The sequence below is a fragment of the Papaver somniferum genome, chromosome 6 (genome assembly GCF_003573695.1).
Source record: "Papaver somniferum cultivar HN1 chromosome 6, ASM357369v1, whole genome shotgun sequence".
Lineage (NCBI taxonomy): Eukaryota > Viridiplantae > Streptophyta > Magnoliopsida > Ranunculales > Papaveraceae > Papaver > Papaver somniferum.
The window spans coordinates 132,942,949-132,958,088 of NC_039363.1; positions in this window are offsets into that span (position 1 = coordinate 132,942,949).

Sequence of the window (15,140 nt, forward strand, 5' to 3'; positions counted from 1 at the left end):
TTTATTGCTTGTTAGAGTGTTAAATAATGGATTTAATCATGTCGGTGATGCAGATTAGGAGCAGGGAGAAATGCATTATTAGAGTTGCTGATCAATCATTAGTGGAGACTACCCTATTTATATCATGCGAGGCACCGAACAGATTTCTTTATAAATAACTAAAGAGATTTCTTTTAAGTGTGTGTCACTGTACGTTAATTCAGGGTAGAATGGTGAGTTACCCAACCTCCCACCAATAGAAGCACTACTATTTGATCTCTTGAGTGCTAATTTTGTCAATAATGAGGGTGACGTCTATAGATGAAAACCTCCTTCTTGTAGTTCGATTTGCAGTTAGCACAATTCTCTCCCTCGACAACAACAGATCCATAGAAACACCATCATCATCAACAAGGGAGCGACATCAAAATCTACAAGGAAAGTTGAAAAAGTTCAAGGTTTACAAGCAACGAAACAAGAAAAGAGCAAATTTCATATTCAAGTAAAGCAACAAGGTAATGAGAAGATTTTTACATATATGTTGAAGACTTAAAATATAATGAGGTAATTCTATATCCAAGTATGAAGACTTATTTACGAGAGAAAAGAAAAATCAAAAGGTGAGAATTATTGAAGTTTATGATTTCGAGACGGTACAAGTTGTAAAGAATCAAGCGGTAAAGTACTTTTCCCACGGCCATGGTTTGTTTTTATTTTCACTTTGTTTTGTATTTTATTTCTCTTGTCTCTAAAAAAAAAGTAAATTGAAAAAAAAAGAGACAAGAGAAAATTTTTATCATTATTTTTAATATTTATTTAATAAGCCGCGGGGAAGGAAAATCTATAAGGAAGTTTCAAGCGACAAGGATTTTGAGAAAGAAAGTTACAAATTGTCAAGGAATTACGAAGTTCGAGCATTTATCACCAATAGTTGAAGCCGAAGACGATGACCAAGAAGATGAAAGAGAGGAGCGAAGACGTTTCTATTGGATGCCGTGAGAGTGGTGTTATCATAATTTGCAATCAGATGTGAAGGTAAGTAAGTAATCTCATCCTCGATAATAGTGGTTGATTTCCTTTCCTAGGTATCGTCAGAAAAAATGGTTTTTCAAAATGTTAAAAGATGTGGGTTTTTAAAATATTTCGGAAGTTTTCCTTCCCACCATTCAACGTGTTGCAGGATTTCTCTCTTCATTCCAACCTGCACACATGTGAAAACCATAAAAGTACGGAAATTTCATAAAACCCTTTTTGGTGAGGCAGAAGTCGAGGCGAAATGCTTATTGATCGCTTCTCAAACACGCATTCTCTCATATGATGTGATTATTTCTCACTCAACATTTAAGAATGAGAATATGTTCTTTAGTATTTCTAACTTCTTATTACTAGCATGCAGAAACTCTATGTCTTCATAACTCTTTGGATGCTTGGGACGCTGAAACGCTTTGAAGTTGTAAGTTTTGTTTGATTTGCTCGAGGACTAGCAAAGTCTAAGTGTGGGGGAATTTGATAGGTGTCTAAATCACCTAATTTACTATGTAGTAGTTATGCTTTCTTTGCTATTTTTTCTTGTGAATTTTGTAATTTACGTTTGTTTTGAGTGTTTTAGGTATTCTGGAGTCATACGGAGGAAAAGAAGAAGAAATCACCCAACTTGAGCATGGAAAGGGTAAGAAGGTCATTCACAGCAAGCACTATTGGGAGCCTGGCAAGGTTAAGGGGCAACTCGACGTTAAGGGGCTACCGTGGGGTGACTATATTCCAGCAGTGGGTTCAAATAGCTGTCCCGTTTTTATAACCCTAAAATCGATTTTCTCATTCATTCTTTCAGTCCCACCAGAAACTGCGAAAGAGAATTAGAGGCAGCAGCTGCTGCTGTTAATACCAGATCGAGAAACTGATGAGAGCTGATATTTTGATCGGTCTACGATTGTAAAGATCGAGAAGAAATGATGAAAGAACTGTTGTATATATCAGAGAGTGAAGAGTATTGTTGCTGTTAAACAACACAGAGAGGATGAAATTGAGGGTTCTGTGGATGAATCAAATCGAGAGTTGCATTTAATGGGAATTAAGGATAAGACAAGAACTGATATGGGTTAGATGGAAATGGTCGAACTGAGAGAGGAAATCGAATCGACGACATGAATTAAGAAGAATTGAAGTTGTTGAATTAGTGTTGTTCGGAAAGAAGAATGGAACAGAGATTATGATGGAGTAGCTGTTGTTGGTCGTTATGAAGAAGAAGGCAGAAATTGCAGTTGTGGGTTTTGATAATTTAGGGTTTTCCTGTGAATTGGAGGGCTGAATTTGGTGATGGGTTAGAGACGAAGCTTTTGATGGTATCTGCCGAGAATTAAATGGATTTTGGTTTGAATCTGAGATGGAAATTCGTGGTAGTTGCTGCTGATTTAGGCGATGGAGAAGAATAAGACGGTGGTGGTGATAAAATTGTATTGAATTTACAGCCATGAATGTTGCGGTCGAGATTCAGTAGATCGAGAAGAGCAGATGGGTTTTGAATGGAGAAATTCGAAGAAGAAGAAGATGGGTTTCTGGTGGAGTTGAGATGAAATTCATAAATGGGTTTGATTGTTCTGCTGCTGCTATAAAGATGAAGTCTGGAGTTGAGCTGTTGCGGTAATGGGTTGTGTATGAAATTGATGAATGAGTTGCTGGAATAGATGTATGTTAGGATTCTTACCAGGAGAAGACTAAAAATAATAGGCCTGAAATCGTCCTGAGAATTGTCGTAAAAACAGAAGAAACTATGTCCATTTTTCTGCTCAGGCGAGTTAACTCAGTGCCGGCGATGACCGTTCCAGACGAGTTCGATAACCGATCCATCCATGTGACTCAGTAATTCATCCGATTAAGACCGAGTCAGAGCAGATGATTCAGTAGCTGACTATCCTACCTTGACCCAGTTGATTGACAGCTTGATGTTCTTGATCGTTTAGTTTAACAGAACGTCGACGACAACAGAACTCAGGTGGCCGGCGGCGACATTTCAGATCGGATTTCCGGTAATCTCGAAGACTTTTCAGGAAACCCAAATTTAAAGATTTTTGTGTGGATTCTTCTCATGGGTGTGAATACTTAGATTTGGAAGTTGGATGGAAACTTGGAAGATTTGGAGAATCGGACTTAAAATTGGAATTAGGCTCAAATTGGGAAAGTGGTGTTATTATGGAATGAGGATTCTTTTCCTACAAGATATGGAGAGCATTGAAGCCTATAAATAAAGGAGTGCTCTATAACCTTTTACACACCTTTTACACACACAACACTTCTCTTTTCTTTATTCTCTGTGTGAACTCCTTAGCATGAGTAACTAATTTTATTAATTAAGGATGAATTCCTAGTTCTTAATATGTTTTGAGTTTTGTTTTAAATTTACTTTGAAGTTTTCACATGATTATCGTTTGTTTTTACTAATAGGAATGTTTATACATTCATGGTTGATTGATAGATTGTTTAGGATGCATACTAAATTGATTTGTTAGTTGATCTAAAGCTAGTGAAAGTTAGGGGATAAGTAATCGTTTCTTGACTCTTTACACAAGTATCAAACACGAGATCTTGCGGAGGGATTCCGTGGAGCAATCGTGTGTGGAAACAACGTTAGAAAGTAGATCTTGAGCTAAGAGTCTAACTACTAATATCAACCTAATAAATTCATAAATCTTAATGTGTTTAACTAAATTACATCTTGAGTGAGCTACTACTAGGTGGTTTGGTGAATAGAATCCGGTAGTCGATAACTTCCGTATCCGGTGATACTAGGGATTTAGGGGTTTAGCATTGAGCTAGCTGCTTTACCTACGGTTGGTGATAATCTGTGACTAACAAAAAGTGAAAAAGAACATAACTTGAATCATTTTTTTGCAACGAAGAAGGATTCCTTGATCTAATCTCTCTTATTGATTTCAACTTTATCTTTTTAATTGCTTTGTTTATTCTTTTACTTTATAAAATCTAAAACCCCCCTTTTTTATGACATTATAAGACAACTAAAACCTCCTGGTCCTCGTGGGAACGATCCTTACTATCGCTATATTACTTGTTAATTAGTGAGAAAAACATTAATTAATTTTTTGTGGTTACGACACGCATCATGATTCCACAATAACTTGTTTCGCTAGTCGTTTAAGTTTATTGTGAGGTGATTAATAATACTAGGCTATTCTTCGGAAATATAAGTCTGGTTTATCAATTGGTTCCTGTTCACCTTGATCTATCAAAAGACAGAACAAAAATCTTGGGTATTTCTGTGGGAGACAGATTTATTCAATTCTATAGACTTTTCTGTGTGAGACAGATTTGTTTATCAAGTCTTCGACTTTGGGTCGTAGCAACTCTTAGTTGTGGGTGAGATCAGCTAAGGGAATCAAGTGCGTAGTATCCTGCTGGGATCAGAGACGTAAGGAGCGCAACTGTACCTTGAATCAATGTGAGATTGATTAGGGTTCAACTACAGTCCAATCCGAAGTTAATTAATAGTATGCTAGTGCATGTAGCGGATTAATACAGTGTGGTGTTCAATCTAGACTAGGTTTCAGGGTTTTTCTGCATTTGCGATTTCCTCGTTAACAAAATTCTGGTGTCTATGTTATTTCTTTTTTGTATTATATTTTGTTATATAATTGAAATATCACAGGTTGTGCGTTAAGATCAATCAATTAGAATATCCAACCTTTGGTTGTTGATTTACATTGATTGACACTTGAACATTGGTATTTAGCACCGTTCAAGTAATTCCTCTTATATTCAATCAGGCTCACAGAGTTCTATTTGCTGATTGCGGATTGAATTAAGAGTTAGAGATATTAAACTCTTTGATATACTTTATTCTAGATTGGGTCTGACTGTCTAGTTGATTCTCTAGAAAGTGTATTGGATTAAGTCCTCTCAGATTGCCAAACGAATTGTTGGGTGTGGTTGTTATACCCCCACATTTTTAATTGGTATCAGAGCAGGAAAACACGTTAAAGACCTTACAAGTCTGTGTTTGTAGCGATCTGATATGGACAAAGGTGATATCTCTATAAACGTACCACCAGTCTTCGATGGATCAAATTACTTGTGGTAGAAAATTTCTATGCGTGCCTTTCTTCAAGCGCATGATTTTAATCATGGGTTTATGTATTTAATGGCTATGATGCTCCCGTTTTGGCAGTAGGGTAGGCGACCGTTCCTAAGGATATTGGTGCATATGACGCTGCTGAGATACTTGCTGCAAAGCAAAACTCCGACGGTTTTAATGCCATCATACATGCCATTACCCCAGATCTTCAACACCATGTGACTACGTGCACTCGGTCTAAAGATGCTTGGGATATCTTAGAAACAGTATTCGAAGGAAATACCGGTGAAAAGGAAGCTAGGCTTCAAAACCTTAATTCCGACTGGGAAAACCTTCGTATGACAGATGAAGATTCATTTGATGAGTTTAATCACAAAGTGTTTGAAATTGTTAACGCATATTTTGCATTGGGTAAGACTATTCCTGAAAAGGAAATTGTGATGAAAATTCTCAGATCGCTGCCATCTAGATACGATTCTAAGAAGCATGCCATCATTGAAGGAAATAACCTTGATGTTCTCTCCATAAATACGTTGGTTGGGAAGCTAAAGATCTTTGATCATGAGAATACATCCAAAATTGGAAAGGATGTTTCCTTCAAAGCACAAAGGAACACTAAATTACTTGACAAAAGTAAAAGTGTTTATGTCTCTGAGGATGATCTTTCTGAGACTGATTCATCAGATGAAGATATTGAAAAATCAGTCTCTATGATCACAAGACAGTTTAGGGATCTTCTATTGAAGAGAAATAAACGTTTTTCCAGAGACAAACCTAGGTCTTCAGTTAAACCTCACAATCACATTCCTCCTAAAAACAGGGATGTTGATGAGGATATCCACAGTGCTTCAAGTGTAAAGGTTTTGGTCATTTTGCGAATGAGTATCCGAACCGCAGAAAATACACTGGAAACAAAGGTCTTGCTGCCACCCTTGATGAAATTTCTGATCACTATGATTCCAAAGAAGACGAAAAATCAAGCGTTGCACTTCTTTGTGAAGATATTGATTTTGATAATTGTAGCAATACATACATAAATCTTGATATCTTTTCAGAAGAAGACTCAACCAATCTGGAAGAAGAAATTAACCTTTCTGTTGGAAACACTATGTTTGATTTTTCAGGTTCCACTCCATGTCTAGCAGCTTGCACATCTCGGGCATCTGAATCATCTTATCCAGTGACATGTTCTTATTGTTCACTCAAGGGTCATGAACTTTCAAAGTGTTTCAAGTACAAACACAAGATGAGACATGTCAAGAGACTTCAAAGAAGAGAAAATCGCCTATCAAACAAGATCAAACTTGTTCAAAAAACTGCCGAGATATGTAAGATTTTATCCTCTTCAAAGAAGTTGGTTTCCAAAGATAGGTCAAGAACACTAGAGAAAAGAGTATGGTCTAAACAATTTGATAGACATGGTTATATGAATTCCTTTCAAAAAGGGGATGGTGGATAAATTGTTGTTCACCGCAACGCAACTTGATTGTGTTGTTTTCGTGCATCTTGTCTCATGTGACTGATCAAAAAGAGACAAGATTGTGCACACCTCAGGCTTCAAGAAAAGAAAAGTAGTTTTTCTTTTTGGTTTTTTTTGCTTTGGTTTGCAAATTTGGAATTCGTCCTTTTCCATTAATATTGGAAGAGACTTCCCTGTGTATTCAATAAAAAAGAGTTATTCTCGATAATTCTACTCTCTCTAGGGTTGTGAATTGTGCATGCATGAACCTGTATTGTTTAAGGTTCCGTGACCCTACATCTTTTTTCCTTCTCTGAAACTCTTTTCATCTCAATACTTCCTGTTGAGTTTAAATTTTGATTTCCTCTTACAAACCCATACACGTATGGAGACTCCAAGCATCATGTGTTCTGACGGAAAAGATGTTAATATGATTGTTAAGCCATCAATCATGAAGGAAAAATAAAAATCTCCGTTACCTCCAACTTTGAAGAGAAAAAGAAGGAATGTGAGGAAGCCAAGGGTTGTTCCTTCAAATTCTCAGAAGTTTTCTGATGTTCTTGAAGATTTGAAGGAAGCAAGGAAGGAGATTCAACAAATAAAGGCTTTTGTTATGAGAACTCTCGAAATTCAGAAGGCCCTGATTCGACATCATCAGCCTAGAAGGTTTGTTGGAATTGACTCATTTCTCCATGAACCTTATGTTCCCATGGATGTTGACGATAAGGAGTTCGGGGACGATAAAGAATTCTTCAGAGGTCTCAATGTCTAGTAAATCTTCTTTTTATGTGTTTAGAAGAATAACTAGGGTTTGGAATAGCTATTATTGTGAGTACACATAGCTATGTCCAACGATTTTCATCTTCAACGGTTTTAGATTTATTTATTTAAATTCTAAGTTATTTGAAAGATGATTTTTGAAATTTTAATCTGTGTGATTTTATGTATTGCAAAGTGTTATGGGATATGTTGTTTACGTCCGTGAACCTATGACTGTCCCATACTTGTTCAAAAGTTATCTCTATTATGTCGGTATGAAAGTATTGATAGAATATAGAATTAACTTTTGACATTACAAAAGTTAAAGCCTTTTATGTCATTGTTTTGATGGAAGAAAGGATAAAAGTTTTGTTTACAAGGATTAAGTCTATTGTATGTCATTGTGCAAATAGTGATGGAAAATAGAATGAATCCTTGTCTATTCTGCAGTATTGGTCAATCTTCGATCCACATTTTTGTGCATATACTGTGTTGCTCCATTAGTTTTCTTATGTTTGAGCATGACCAATTGAATTTATCATTCTCTTGTGGTCAGTTTAGTTGTTGCTCCGTAAGTTCTCTTATGACGAGCATGTCCAATTGAGTTGATTTTTTTCTTGTGGTTAATTTAGTTGTGAAATTCCGATTGAATTAATTATGAGTTTTCTTATGATTAATTTAATTGTGCATTTCGATTGGATTAATCACGAATTCTTTTGTGGATAATTCAATTGAATACTTTGGACTCAAATTCATGTTTTCATGTGATTTGGTTATGTCCAATGAAATCCTTCTTTTCTTGTGAAAGTAAGGTCGCCTTTGTTGTTCTTTCAAGAATGACATTTTATGGGGGAGTGTTCTTTTTGAACTTGTACTTAATTGCCAAATCTTAGTGGGGAGTGCGACTGTGGAATACTATAGGGGTTATATTGTATGTTTATAAACTCCTTGATGAATGCATTTAGCTTCGCATTTATAATGACATCTAAATAAGTTGATATGGTATTGTCTTCTGGTCATGAAGTATCTCTGAAAATTTCATGAGGATCCCACTAGTTTTCGTACCTTTGCCAATTTATACTGACAAAAAGGGGGATAATTAATGTATAGTGTGATACTACAAATACATATGGTTTATGGATCATTATGTAAGGGGGAGTGGTTTTCATGTCGAGATGAAGTATTGACTAAGGGGGAGTGGTACATATAACCATAGTATTACTGTCAAAGTGTGATACAACTATGACACTGTATAATAATAATTGAGAGCATTTGTCTTCTCATTGTTATTGTTACGGATCTTCAACAACTATGATGCTGATTTTATAACCTTTAGGATCATGGAGTACTTGGAAGTGACGAAGATTTGGATCCGCGTTGAAGATGCCAAGGAGATCAAGCATTTGGATGAGAAACTACAATTTTTATTTATTTTGTAATCCATATGTGTTGATACTTTTGTCACTAAAATTGACAAAGGGGGAGATTGTTAGAGCATTTCTCGGTCGAACTCGCATGCAATGCTATCTCAAGCATGTTTGTCAATGTTAGTGATGAAAACTATAAGTCTTGATTTCTAGCCTATTTATAGATGTCTCGGACTAGGACATAGTTTGTGTAGTTGAGCTTAGACTTCACGGTGCTTATCACTTGAAGACGAAGAACTACTAAGGGGAGCTTGTGGAACTCCATCGACAAAAGGTATGTAGAGACTTAAACTCATCTATCACTGGGAAAGTCTATTTCTACTCTATCTCCTATATTGAGACATAAGTCGTGTTAAGATATAGTTTTCTCTATACACATTTGAGATTCGAGATGAGTATATCTCGCTTACATATTTCTCGAAATATATGTTGGTAAGCTTTCTCTTCGACCAAGTTCATCTTATATCATGAGAAAATTGCCGAGTAACATCTTACATGGTTTGTGTGATACAATCATTTGGTGTAAGACTTGGAATGTTTCGATTATAATTATTTCAATATATTGAAAATTGCTTTGATGTTAATAGTGTGTGAAAACGGCTATTGCCATTATAGAAGAATGTTTCAATGATTGAAATAAAGAGTTTAGAATCCTGTAACCATCTTTGGATATAAGCATAGTGTGTTCGCGCATTAGTGTATAAGTCCAAAACCGGGAGCCTAAAGTATGCATATTTGTGTGTATACAAAAAGTTTGTAGGAGATTGAGTAAGTATGCGTGCCCATATGCATACTGGTGGAAGTTCACGTCCGTGAATTACTGCTGAGTTTGAAAACCAAAACCAAACTCATCTGGTTACCTAGAGTACGCGTATCCGTACGCATACTGGCGGAAAGTTCACGTCTGTAAATTTCTGCTGAGTTTGAAAACTACAACAAACTCATATCCGATTACTTAAGTACGCATACCCGTACGCATACTTAAGTGGTTACTTTCTAAAATCGGTTGTACATGAACCTAAAACATTTATCAATATGGAATGCAATCTTTGCAAACCGTGGATATAATGCTCATGTATCGACTCGAGTGAATCAAACCGGTTTTGCTTCAATTGTGTTCTTGTATAAATCCATGAGAATATAGAAATTGAACAACTCTTTAACTAGTTTCATTTGAGTCATTTGAACTAGTTATGGTTAAGATGAATAAGGTTGATATGAGAGTAATCGTATGACTAACCTCGGTTAACTATTTATGAACCAACATAGTGTACACGTTTGGGTACGGTTACATAAACCTAAATGAGGGTACATTTCATTTGTGTGTAACAAGCTAAGTTCGATCTAACGGTTGAAAGATATTAGCTTAGTTGAATCATGTTTTTCATCTAACGGTGATTATTTAATGCTTTGTTACCAAGGTAACTTGGATTGCAAACCCTGATTTGAAAACTATATAAAGGAGAACTCTAGCAACTGGGAAACAAAATCCCCACACCTCCTGTATGTTAATAGTTGCATAACTAGAGTCGATTCTCCTTTAATATCTGGTTTCTTCTCGAGACCCTGTAGGTTAACGACTTGAAGACTTCATTGGGATTGTAAAGCTAGACCCAACTATTCTCTTTGTAGTTGCGTGATCTGATCTTGATGTTTCTATCGTGATTGAGTGCAATTGTAAAATTGGCTTGAGATTTATATCTCCGATAGACACCTTCATCTCATCGTTTGTGATTCCAAAATAACTTGTTTCGCTAGTCGATTAAGTTTATTGTGAGGTGATTGATAATACTAGGCTGTTCTTCGGGAATATAAGTCTGGTTTATCAATTGGTTCTTGTTCACCTTGATTTATCAAAAGACGGAACAAAAACTCTTGGGTATTTCTGTGTGAGACAGATTTGTTTATCAAGTCTACGACTTTGGGTCGTAGCAACTCTTAGTTGTGGGTGAGAGCAGCTAAGGGAATCAACTGTGTAGTATCATGCTGGGATCGGAGATGTAAGGAGCGCAACTGTACCTTAAATCAGTGTGAGGTTCATTAGGGTTCAAATACAGTCCAGTCCGAAGTTAATTGGTAGTAGGGTAGTGTCTGTAGCGGCTTAATACAATGTGGTGTTCAATCTGGACTAGGTCCCCAGGTTTTTCAGCATTTGCGGTTTCCTCGTTAACAAAATTCTGGTGTCTGTGTTATTTCTTTTCCGAATTATATTTTGTTATATAATTGAAATATCACAGGTTGTGCGTTAAGATCAATCAATTAGAATATCCAACTTTGGTTGTTGATTTACATTGATTGACACTTGAACACTGGTCTTTGGTACCGTTCAAGTAATTCCTCTTATATTCAATCGGGCTCGTATATTTCTATTTGTTGATTGCTGATTGAATTAAGAGTTAGAGATATTAAACTCTTTGATATACTTTATTCTCGATTTAGTCTGACTGTCTAGTTGATTCTCCAGAAAGTGTATTGGAGTAAGTCCTCTCAGATTGCCAAACGAATTGCTGGGTGTGGTTGTTAGACCCCCCGCATTTTCAGTTATCTAAAATGGTGTGTGGAACTCTCGTGCTTAACTCTTATAGGTTGCAAGTCTTTTAAGATTTGTAAGATCCTTTCGGTTTGTCCTTTTTTTGCTCGTACCTATCATTTTGTGACAAAAAGGGGGAGAAATATATGGAGTAGACAAGTGATTTGGTATCTAAGGAAAGGACAATGGTGCTTAAACGTTATATCTAACAAAAGAGTAAAGCATAGACTAAGGGGGACTAACATATCATATTGACACTTGTAGTTATATGGACTTCAAAGGGAATAACAAAGACTCGCGGATTGAAAATCCACCTATCTTACCTTTAGGGGGAGTATTAGATTTGTTATTATAATGTCAATAGTGGCATTTATGGATTGAATGTATACAGGTTATTGTGTTGTTGAAACTTGGAATCAAGCGTATATGTAATGAATTCTTGTAATTTGTTTATCCATATGATGCAAGAGTTTTGTCACTAAAATTGACAAAGGGGGAGATTGTTAGAGCATAACTCGGTTGAATCTACCAAGCGTTGGTATGTCAAGTTTGGTTGTCATATTTTAGTGAATCAAAACTCATTTAAAGAGTCGCTTGATTATTTACTAGAGTCAACTTCGTAAAGGTTAGCTAGAAAGTTACTAGGATATGAGACTTACAAGTATTACATGAAGATTTGAAGAATGTGAAGAAGTAGAGAGCTACAACGACGACATCATCCTTCCTCTTGAGGTTAGTAATATTTGACTTAAACTGTTTCATTCCTAACGTATCTTTCAAGCCGTGCATACTAAAAACATAAATGCGAAGCTGTGAATGATTATACTCTAGTTAGACATAGTATTAAGGAATTACAATACGAAGTATAACGTCTATCTTTTGAACTTCGTATATAAGACATCGACATAATCACATAAATACTATTGTGATTATTTGTATGGGTATGGGTGAAGATTTCGTCCTAGGAAACAATGTTTTACATTCGTTTAAAGGAAGTACAATTCATAAACTTGTTTTATGAATCGAAAGGGAAATCGCTAGGCTTATTGGTATTGTTATTCATTGCAAATCTTTGGATTACCAATATGTGAGTTTAGTATAACCGCTAATAACTTGTTTATGTATCTTGGTAAAACTATTCACAAGGCCTGACTTTTGTATTGGTATGACTTTTATTAGTGAAACCAATCTTAAGTAATCACCTGAGATGGTATGATCGATATTTGTAATTAGTGTGACCATTCCTAGTCATTGGGTGACCGATCCTAGAACTTGGTTGGGACTAATCACAAGATGTGTAATCGATCCTTGTAGTAGGTTAACAAGTTTTAGTAATTGGTGTGACTGATCCTATAACTTGTGCAACCGATCACAAGTAAGTACCATAAATAAGTGGTAACCGATCCCGGTACTTAGTTAACAATGTTTTAGAAACTAATGTGAGCGATCCTAGTAGCCATTTGGAGGTAGAACCGAAACTTGTTTTGGTTGAACCGTGAAACCTATTAATGGTGATTGAATGTTTTTGATCAATCACATAGTTCTTGGAAATCAGATGAACCAATTCTAAACTCATTTGGAAGTGTGGCAAATCGGTTTCAAGATTGTAAATAAATATGAAAAAGGATTTAAAAAGTAAATATGTCGACATACTTTGAACACGTGCAGTAATTCTTACCTTTTATTGTTTAAAGATATTCCTTACTAACTAAAGGAGAATCCCAGATCGAAATAAATTGAGAATCTTTTAATTAAGATTTTTAGTTTTATATGCATTTAATTTCCAGCAATTAAAATGCATATCTTTAGAAAATAAAAATTGGTAATGTGCATTTACTAGTTAGAGATTTTGTACTGAGATTTCGGTCATTATTTGGGTAGAGAATTTCCAGGAATTATGAAAACCGAATTTGGAAATATATTTATATCTGGAGAATATTTTAGGTTTTGGAAATCCCTTGGTGTCTAAACTTCCTTGGTCTATAAATATTGAAGTTTGCATTTCGAGCAAACGAATCCTAAGAGCCAGCAAAAATACCTAATTGTGTTTTTACTGGTGGAGCCATCTATTCGGAGAAGAAGTACCTTAATTAGGCGAAATCTCTTACGACCGCTCATTTTAAAGACTTCTTTGGGATTTGGAAGCTCTACGAGTACCGTTGGTGGGAAACTAGACAATTGCACATAGTTTGTTTTCGATTAATTTATTATTAGTTTTCGATTAATTTGATTGACTAACGGTTGTTTAACTTTGATTGCACCTAGTTTGTTTATGCTTGAGAATATTCTCTTCTGATATAAGATTCACTCAAACTAGATCGAGGATCTTTAGACTGTTTGTATATCTAAAGACGTCTTGTGATAATCCATTGTTGAAAGACTCTGTTATGTGTGTGATTGATCACAAGATATTCAAGTTGATTGTGTGCAGGTGTTTATTGAAGATCTAAGAAGATTTGAAGATAAAGAATATTTCTTATTTGAGTTCATAATCTTGATTGATTAGTTGAGTATATCGGCATCAATATATTGTCTTTGCGACTAAGTAGTATTGATTGCAAAATCTAGACAATTACTTTGGTATTTGTTGAATAGATAGATCTAAGAACCTGACAAAGGAGTTTATCGAGATAAATGGAAGAGCCTTTTGTTAATCTCATATCACTTGTTTGAAAAGAGTTGTTACCGAGTAGATTTGTTGTTCCTTTACTGTTTGGAATACGAACCAAAGGAATTGTTCCAAGTGCGTACTTATTACAAGTTGGAGGCGCAGGGATACAGATGGAACTAGGTGAACTATAGGTTTAGTTTCTTGGTATCAACTATACGAAGTTGGTTTACATTTTGTAAAGCAGCTTAATCTTGAGAATATTCAATTCTGGACAAGGTCCCCGAGGTTTTTCTGCATTTGCGGTTTCCTCGTTAACAAAATCTTGCTGTGTCTTTTCCTTTTCTATTTCCGAAATTATAATTGTTTTTATTATAATTAGAAGCAAAATACACAAATGTTAATTCCTAATTACTTGATAGCAATCCTATTGTGTTTAGTTAAGTATGAACCTATTATCAAGTAATCATACTTCGTTGTTGTATTGTCTCGATCTTGAATCCATAGTCAATCACACAAGTTATCTTGTTGTTGTATTGTATCGATCTCGTATCCATAAACGGTTACACGAAGTGTGAATCGATTAGGTGTATTGTCTCGACTCAGTCCATAGGCAATCACTTTCGGAGAAAGAACTTATAGGTGGAAAAGTTTTAGATTGAGGTATATTTGGATACCCTCGTCTTTTCAAAAGGATCTTTAAATATGGATATGCACCAAACTCTATTATGAAGTTGGATGTAGAGGACTTTTGAGTGTTTATTGCGAAAACCCTAACATCAATTTCTGATTTACTGACTTTTATTTGTTAGAGATCTGTCTTATTTTAGAGTATGGAAAAAACTAGTTTTGTTTCTGGTGATGCTTAACCAATTTGTACAAAAGAGGCATTAAACTGTGTGACTGAATCTCCATTTAATCAAGAAAATATTTTCCTTTCTCGAATGCTTTATTGGATGAAATAATCATCATATGGAATCAAACTCATGAAATATGAAAGTATGTACCAATAACTGTCGTTAGATACAAATCAATCAAAAAGGAAAAAAAAGAAATTCCAAAGTTTGATTACGATCGAGTATCTTAATTTTAGCCAGATAATGTAGGATTAGTGTTTCACGATGGATAATCTGAAGAGGGAATCAAGAAGGAAATAGAGAAAATGGTTGAGTTTGAAACGTAATACTCGAAGATAGAAAGGTATTTTGGATTGTCACTAAAACATCCTATAGCCAAAATACCTCGTTCGTTTTAGTTGGTTTTAGTCCAAACCAAATTTTCATCAGAATGGC